The sequence below is a fragment of the Ovis canadensis genome, chromosome 5 (assembly GCF_042477335.2).
Source record: "Ovis canadensis isolate MfBH-ARS-UI-01 breed Bighorn chromosome 5, ARS-UI_OviCan_v2, whole genome shotgun sequence".
In the NCBI taxonomy this organism is placed as follows: Eukaryota; Metazoa; Chordata; class Mammalia; order Artiodactyla; family Bovidae; genus Ovis; species Ovis canadensis.
In genome coordinates, this window is record NC_091249.1 from 33553626 (window position 1) to 33562601 (window position 8976).

General features: G+C 48.3%; 1 long non-coding RNA gene across 2 annotated transcripts; it reads right to left on the reverse strand.

Moving 5' to 3' along the window:
* Window positions 1–1602: 1602 nt before the first annotated feature.
* Window positions 1603–7027, reverse strand: LOC138441076 (uncharacterized). Of its 2 annotated transcripts, none has more exons than XR_011257236.1 (2): window positions 6740–7027; window positions 1603–1748 (listed from the first exon to the last, which is right to left on the reverse strand). It is a non-coding gene; the product is annotated as an uncharacterized lncRNA (long non-coding RNA). The 2 variants fall into 2 exon arrangements; XR_011257237.1 differs by lacking the exon at window positions 6740–7027 and adding an exon at window positions 6185–6265.
* Window positions 7028–8976: the final 1949 nt, after the last annotated feature.

Below are 8976 nucleotides of genomic sequence, written 5' to 3' on the forward strand. Positions count from 1 at the left end.
TCTGCCAAGAGATCTAAAGGCCTATCCACCTCTTTTAGGATGGTGGCCCAGAAGGAAGCCGCCAGGGTCAGCCAAGTTCAGGCGGACAGGAAGCACCCCCCCTCCCCGGAGGCCAATTGACCCATCGGGACCGGCCCCGCCCCGCCCCGCCCCGCCCCGCCCCCGCCCCTGCCCGCCCCGGCCCCACCCCGCCGCCACCTGCACCACGAAGCCGGTCAATGAACTAGCAGCAGCTGCACGTGGGATCGGGCTCCGCAGGCGGCCGCCGGCGGCGCTGACCAATCGTAAGGGCGCTTACCCACGTGGGCCTCAACTCCCGCCTCTGATTGGTCGGCTCTCCTCAGCCGCCGGAAGGACTGTCAATCAGCGGGCCCGGCGCCTGCGCTTAACCCTTGCGGTCCCGAGGTGGGGAAGGGCAGCGTGCTGAGTTGTAAGCAATTTGGGGTCCCGGCAGGGATGAGAATATTTAGTTAAGGCAAGGGGCTTGGGGTCACAAGGTGCAGCTTGAGGAGAGACTGGGAGGTGTGTATTCTTGTTTTGTGAGAAGCCACGTCAATTTTTCGTCCTGCCCTGGAGCGGCTCCTGGCTGAGGGAGAGGCGGGGAAGGGAAGCACTCTCACTCGATCCTTAGATACGGGCTAAACACCTTCTCCTCAGTATTAAATAACGTGTAATGCAAACGAAGCTTCGGTCCGCTTTCTTGGGGAAAATTCAAAGGCTCCCTTTTATCCAGCCTCCTAGGAGGCAAGCCTGGGGCTGTGCATTTTATCAACGAAATTTCCCAGCAGCCCTCCAAGCCCGGGGACTGAGGCTCTGAGAAATCTGAGAACCAAAGGCAGGAACTGCGAAGGCCTTGGAACTGGTACACTTTTCCAGGTTCAAGGCCAAGGAGGGAAGCCTAGTTCTACTCTAGGTTTGAGGGTGACCTCAGAGATAAGGGTGGGATGTGTGTGGAGAGGTTCAGGAGTCCTGTTTTTGGTGTGAAATGGCCTGCTTGAGATGGGAAGTGGCCAGTGCAGAGTGTGGGAGTGAGAGGTAAAATTTGTACCCTCCCCAGAACCTTCGCCCTGGCTGTTCCCTCCTGGGCTGTTCCCCCCGCTGGATACTTCACCTTCAACTCTAGCTCAGAGGTCACCAGTTCAGGAAGGCATCCATCCCCCCGACACAGTTCTTATTTTTTCTCCAAATCTGGTTTATATTGAAGCTAATCTTGTAATCTCCGTAGCCCTAAACCCTGCTGTGTTCAAAACTCACACAATGCTGATTCTCCCATGTGTTTGCACCTGGCCACAGGCACTGGGGTGGGGAAGGGGGGGTCCAGGGGAGTGGTGGTGAAGGGGCGCGGGGGTAGGCAGGCTTGGGATTCACACAAACCAGAGAAATCTCCTTCCCCACCAAAGTCCGAGCTTTGTCGTGGAGAGGGGGTAGACGTGGGAGGGAAACGGGTGACTGAGGGTTCGGATCCTAGGATGTGTAGCCCCCAGCGGTTAAGATGTAAACACACAAATTGGGTTCTGTGGCTTGTTTGTGGAGGACAAAGTGAGAGCTGCCATGTATAAGCCTCAAATACAGGTTTTTGCCCACCATCCCTCCACTGGCCCATAATTGAAATGTATTTTATTTATGGTCCAGCCTGCTAATTGCCTCCCTCTGCGTGCTCCACTCCTCTCCGCGGTTGTAGAGGGTCAGCCGGACACACCAGTTTATTATCCGGGGCTGTCTTGTCTCCCACGATATCCACTGGTTACCTGCGGTTATTTAAATGAAAATGAATTAAAACAAGATAAAATTTCAAACTCGGTTCCTCTGGGGCCACAGGCTGAATCAATGTCAACCGCTCAGTAGCCGCACCTGGCTGGGGACGACTGGCTGCTCTGCAGATCTATAACATTCCCATCGTCTTAGAAAGTTCCACTTTTTAGTGCAGGTCTGAGATTCTCTTTAATTTTGATTTTGTATTGGAGTATAGAAAATCTCCAGTATTGGGGCTTGCCAGGTGGCACTAGTGCTTAGGAACCTGCCTGCCAATTCAGAAGACATGAGTTCAGTCCTGGGTGGGGAAGATCCTCTGGAGAAGGAAATGGCAATGCACTCCAGTATTCTTACTTGGCAAAACCTACGGACAGAGGAGCCTCGTGGGCTACAGTCCATGGGGTTGCAAAGAGTTGGTCGTGACTAAATGACTAGGCACATACTGATTTACAGTGTTGTGTTCAGTTCAGTTGCTCAGTTGTGTCCGACTCTTTGCGACCCCATGGACTGCAGCACACCAGGCTTCCCTGTCCATCACCAACTCCCAGAGCTTACTCAAACCCATGTCCATTGAGTCGGTGATGCCATCCAGCCATCTCATCCTCTGTCATCCCCTTCTCCCGCCTTCAGTCTTTCCCAGCATCAGGGTCTTTTCCAATGAGTCAGTTCTTCGCATCAGGTGGCCAAAGTATTAGAGCTTCAGCTTCAGCATCAATCCTTCCAATGAATAGTCAGGATTGATTTCCTTTAGGATTGACTGGTTTGATCCTCTTGAGGTCCAGGGGACTCTCAAGAGTCTTCTCCAACACCACAGTTCAAAAGTATTAATTCTTCAGCACTCAGCTTTCTTCATGGTACAACTCTCACATCCATACATGACTACAGCTTTGACTAGATAGATGGACCTTTGTCGGCAAAGTAATGTCTTTGTTTTTTAATATACTGTCTAGGTTGGCCAAAGTTTTTCTTCCAAGGAGCAAGTGTCTTAATTTCATGGCTGCAGTCACCATCTGCAGTGATTTTGGAGCCCAAGAAAATAAAGTCTGTCACTGTTTCCATTGTTTCCCCATCTATTTGCCATGAAGTGATGGGACCGGATGCCATGATCTTAGTTTTCTGAATGTTGAGTTTTAAGCCAGCTTTTTCACTCTCCTCTTTCACTTTCATCAAGAGGCTCTTTAGTTCCTTACTAAACATTTAATTTACTAAATTTTGTGTTAGTTTCATAGATCTGAAATTCTTAAAAAAACAAAAGAGAAATTCCTGGGACTTCTCTGGTGGTCCATTGGTTAAGACTCCACACTCCTGATGCAGAGGGCCCGGGTCTGATCCCTGGTCAGGGAACTAGATCCTACATGCTGCAACTAAGAGATTGCCTGCCACAACTAATAAAATCCCGAGTGCCACAACTAAGACCCAGCGCAACCCAAGAAATATTTTTTAAAAGAGAGAGAGAGAAGTTCCTAGGTCCATGTAGAAATGGGAGGCATTTCATAGCAGCACTTCTATTCTCACCCATGGAAAGCCCCCTGCACCCGTGGCTGGGGTCATGGTGGGCCCTTTGGCTGGTGTGGTCTCACCTCTGCATCTTCCTTTTACTGTTCCCTCTTGCTCCAGCCTGTCTGACAGGCACGCAACCTCCTTGAGCCCTCAGGAAAGGGACAGATGACACAGCAGTGAGGAGGGAAGGAAGCAAAGATTTCCTTCTTGGCTCTTGAGTTGCTATGATTTTCTTTGGAAAACCAAGGTCTGATGAACATTTGAGAGAAAGTGGGTTTGCATTTCCAAAGCTTTGGAATTCCCTGCGCCTTGGAGATCTCCAACCTGGCTGCCCAGAGGCCCCAGGGTCACCTGGGTTGGGTGCGGACCCAACAGAAGTCTCTAGAGAGAGGCCAGGGTGGAGTGACCAGAGGGAGGTGGTGACAAGTTTCAACCCCCAGTCCCCGAATGTTCTCTCTGCTATCCCCAGAACCTTCCAGAGGGCCCTGTGGGCCAGAGACAATGGCCAAGTGACCAACCGGAGCAGGTAGACGGCCTTCGCCTCCAGGCAACAGACGAAGGACCAAGAAGCAGCAGAACAGTGACTGAACAGCAGAACGGCCGGGTCACTGGCTGGGCTAGGGTCTGCTCACAGCCCCATGTGCCCAGCTGGCCCCACTCTCAGCTGCTGTAAGAATCCCCTTAATCTTAGCCTGGCCCCAGGAAAAGTGAATTGATCAAATTACTAAGAATTGACAGGTTTGCTTTGTGCCACCTGGTGGAAGGAGGTTTGTATTTGTTTCCTGGAGCTGCTGTCACCAATAACCACAAACTGGGTGGCTTAAAACAACAGAAATGTATTCTCTTGCATTCTTGAGGCCGGAAGTCCAAAATCAAGGCTTTGGCAGCCTGGGGTCCTGCTCCTTCTGCAGGCTGCTGGAGAGGGTCCTTCCTGCTTCCTCCAGCCTCTGGCTTTACCGGCCTCCTCAGTGTCCTTGGTTTGTAGAAGCATCACCCCTAGAGCTTTGCCTCTGTCTTCACACAGCATCAGTGTGCAAATTTCACTCTTCTTCTTAAGTATTTATTTATTTCACTGCATCAGGTCTTAGTTGCGTCACATAGGATCTTCAATCTTAATTGTAGCGCGTGGGATCTCGTTCCCTGACCAGGGATAGAACCTGGGCCCCCTGCACTGGGAATGTGGAGTCTTAGCCACAGAGTCGGACACGACTGAAGTGACTTAGCAGCAGCAGCAGCCACCAGGGAAGTCCCCAAATTTCCCTCTTCTTATGAGGACACCAGTCACTGGATTTAGTGTCCCCCTCTAGTAGGACCTCATCTGAACTAACTTCATCTGCTAAGATGCTATTTCCAAACACAGTCCCATTCCCATGTGTGTGTGTGTGTCTGTGTGTGTGTGTCTGTGTGTGTGTCTGTGTGTGTGGTGGTGGGACGGTGGGGGTAGGGGGAGGGCAGGTTATGACTAAAATCTGTCATAGTGCCTGCATGCTCAGTTGTGTCCAACTCTTTGTGACCCCATGGACTATAGCCCACCAGGCTCCTCTGTCCATGGGATTCTCCAGGGAAGAATACTAGAGTGGGTTGCCATTTCTTCCTTCAGAGGATCTTCCCCACCCAGTGATCAAACCAGCATCTCCTGCATGGGCAGGCAGGTTCTTTACCACTGAGCCACCAGGGAAGCCAACAGGAGAGTGTCAGTTCATTCCAATTCATATTTTGTCCTGTAAGGACCCTAACTCTGGGACTTAGTGAAGGGGTGTGATCCATGGGATGTCTCAACATCACCTCCTTCCCCCAACTCGTGCTTAAGAGACTTGGGCATCCTTCCACCTGGTGTAATTTAGGGCTCATCCAGATCAAGGCTGGTGGACTGCTGAGGGCTTCCTGGCAACCCCCCAGAGGGTCAGTTGTTCATTGCCACGGCGTCATCTAAAGGCAGGGGGTGACTTTATTCCAGCGAGACCCCACAGCATGGAGAGGCTGCAGAACATCTCCCCGGGAGTCCAGCTCACTCCCTCTATGAGGTGGTAAAAGAAGGCAGCCAGTAAAGGAGACCCCCCCTCCCCAGGCCGGTTCTGAGTTGAATTTTTGGTCTCTGGTACCCTCTCCTGGCAAAACTTTTTATTACAACTTCATTGAAGTGTAATTTAGAAAACGTGCGTTGACCAGTTTTTCAGCATAGGGTTCCACGATGGTTTTTAGTAAATTGGTCCAATTGGACAACCATCACCACGACCCAATTTCAGAAAATTTCTGTCACCTCAGAAATTTCCCTCTTGTCGTTTTTTTTTTTTTAATTAAAAAAAATTTTTTTTTGGCTGCACCGTACAGCAATGTGGGGGTCTTTGTCTCCTGACCAGGAATCAAAACAGAGCCCCTTGCATTGGAAGTGCAGCGCCTTAACCACTGCACCACCAAAAAGTCCTCCCTCTTGAATTGCTCTCTCCTTCGCTCCCGTCCATAGCTTTCTGTCCCTGTAGATATCTCCTTTTCTGGAAATATCATCTAAATGTAGTCATAAGGTTGTGATCTTTTGTGTCTGGCTTCTTTCCCTGAGCATGTTTTTTTAAGGTTCATCTATGTTTTTGCATGGGTCCATACTTGATTCCTCTTTATGGCCTAATGCTATTTATTCTACTGCATGAATGGACTGCTTTGATTATTCAATCACCTGCAGATGGACATTGTTTCCAGTTTGGGGTGATCATGAGTAAAGCTGTTATGAGCATCTGTGTGCAGGTATGTGTGTTGGAATTTGCTTTCATCTGTCTCTGGGGGATGCCTATGATCTAGGAATGGTAGGATCAGTGTCTGCTTAACTTTTTCAGAAGCTACCAGGCTCCTTCCAAGGTGGGTGCCCCATCTTCTTTCCCCACCAGCAGAGCCTGAGGGCCCAGTTGCTGCACATCCTCACAGTGGGAAAAACTCTTACATTAGGGGATTCCTGGTGGCAGGAATTTTGTTCTTCTCAGAAAGATTCTCCTGGTGGCCAGATGCCAGCTTGTCCTCATCAGCCGCCAGGCTGTCCAGCTCCAGCCTTGATGTTGAAGCTCATTTCTGCCCATCTTCTGATGCTGGACACCAGAATCACAGAGTCAAATGGGTCTGGGTCCTTGTGGTGGGTGGACCCCTGACCCTTCAGTTCATTTGTTTATCCATCTTTCTATTATTTAGCATCTAGGATACTGAAAAAAAAAAAGTTCCACAAAGAAGTACGCTGATGCATTGCTTCTAAATAGGAAATAAATCCATTCTTCTGTAATAACTTTTAATGGTGTGTTGTCTGCAATAACACTAAATCACACATGATGCTGTAACCTGACATTGATATAATATTGTAAATCAACCAGATTTCAATTAAATATACACACAAAACAAAACAAAGAGAACCCAAAGATCTCAAATGACAAATGAACATCTTCTACTGGGTCCTCAGTGGGGTTCCTTGGAATCTGTTGTGTTATTTTTCTTTTCTTAGAGTACTTACCTTCATATCTTTGAGTCAGTGATTCTCTTTTTTCACCAGGGAGAGTTGTTAAAACACAGATGGCTGGCCTCCAGCATTGAAGAGTCTGGTGAGAAGTTCTGGTGTAGAGCTGGAGAATCTGCACTTCTAGCCAGACCAGGGGTGGGGGTGGGGCTGATGCAGCTGGTCTGGTCATCCCATTGCAAGAGCCTGTGTTCTCCAGGAGTTCGCAGTGAGGGACATGACAATTCCACGTGATGATGGAGAATGTCCCCTGTCACTGACCCAATCTGTGTGTCAATTTATCCTTTATGGAAATAAACATTAGAAGAAAATTTGGGATGAAAAAAAACAAAAAGCTTTCACGTGACTTGGGGTAGCAGCTTCATCTGGGACCCACTGTTTTCAACGCAAGTAAGCTATTATAAAATTCCTTAAAGGGGGCTTCCCTGGTGGTCCTGTGGTTAAGAATCTGTCTTGTAATGCAGGAACAGTGGTTTGACCCCTGGTGCAGGAGGATCCCACAGCAACTAAGCCTGTGCACCACAACTAAGAGCAACTAAGTCTGCGCTGTAGAGCCCCCTAACCACAGCTACTGAGCCAATGGGCCGCAACTACTGAAACCTGAACCCCTAGAGCCCGTGCTCCGCAGCAGGAGACACCACTGCAATGAGAAGCCTGTGCACCACAACTAGAGAGTAGCCCCTGCCCCCTGCAACTATAGTAAGCCCGCGTACTAGCAGCAACGAAGACCCAGCACAGCCAAAAATAAAATAAATCTTTAAAAAATAAAATTCCTTAAAGAGATTATATCACCAGTTGTATTCTTGGAAAACACAGCAATCAAACCAGAGATACAGGAAAATGAATGAAAGCTAATGGTCTCAATTAAAATTCATCACTTATGTTCTTTGATCACTGGTTGGCTATCTATGCTTTCTAGTATGAACTAGGGCATAACTTGGTAACTTTTTATTTTGGTATAATTTCAAGCTTATGAAAAAGTTACAGGATCAGATGAAGAACTCTGAATATTCCCTTCACCCACTTTCCCCAATGTTAATAGCTTGCCCCTTTTGCTTTATCATTTTCTCTGTGTATATATGTGTGTGTGTTAGTTGCTCAGTCGTGTCTGTCTCTTGGGACCCCACAGACTGTTGCCTGCTAGGCTCCTCTGTCCATGGGATTCTCCAGGCACAAATACTGGAAGGGGTTGCCATTCTCTTCTCCAGGGGATCTTCCCAATCCAAGGATCGAACCCAGATCTCCTGTATTGCAGGCAAGTTCTTTACCTCTAGCGCCACCTCAGAAGCCTATGTATATATACAGACATATATAAAAATTATGCATATTTCCCCCCTTAACTCAGGAGGTATATTCTGTGCTTCTGGAACAGAGCAGGACCCGAGGGGACCCTTCCAGGACAACTGCACTCCCCACCCAGGTCCTCCACCTGCCTCTTGTTAAAAAACAAAACAAAAAACCTTTAACCTCCTAGGGTTTCCTTGAATTCCAAGAATAAATTCAATCAGAGAAGTGAGAGAATGCAGAAAGAAAGGAAAACAGTCAAGCAAGACAAAATAACAACGATTTAGTCATTAAACAAAGTCAAGGACTTAAAAAAAGTCAAGTTCCTCAAAGGCTATAGTTATTATTCTAAGGCAGGTCCTTTGAGTTGTTTTGCTCAGACTGAAACCCCTACCAGGTGGAAGAAGTTAACTGCTTCTATTCACAAGCGGGTAGAACCCAGATTGGCTGGAATCAGAAGGCTGATGATATTGACTCCTGATTACATCACCAACCAATCAGAAGAATGTCCACCAGATGATCACACATATCCACAAATCCCCTCTCATCCTGTCTCCGAAAATATTTCCCTGAAAATCGTTGGGGAGTGAGTTCAGGTCTTTCAGCACTAGTTGCCTGGATGCCTTGCTTGGTGCCTGCAATAAATGATGCCCTTTCTTTTATTATAACCTGGGTCAGTAAGTTGGCTTTACTGCCAGCAGCTGAGCAGACCCAATTTGGTTGGATAACAGGCTTTCATCCTAAAGTACTTCGAGGTTTTGCTAGTGAAAGGGCGCCCTCTTGTGGTCACAGTTTTTCTCCATTGAAAATATTCGTATAAAGTGAAGTTGCTCTGTCTCTGACTCTGCGACCCCATGGACTGTAGCCTGCCAGGCTCCTCCATCGACGGGATTCTCCCGGCAAGAACACTGGAATGGGTTGCCATTCCCCTTTCCAGGGGATCTTCCCTA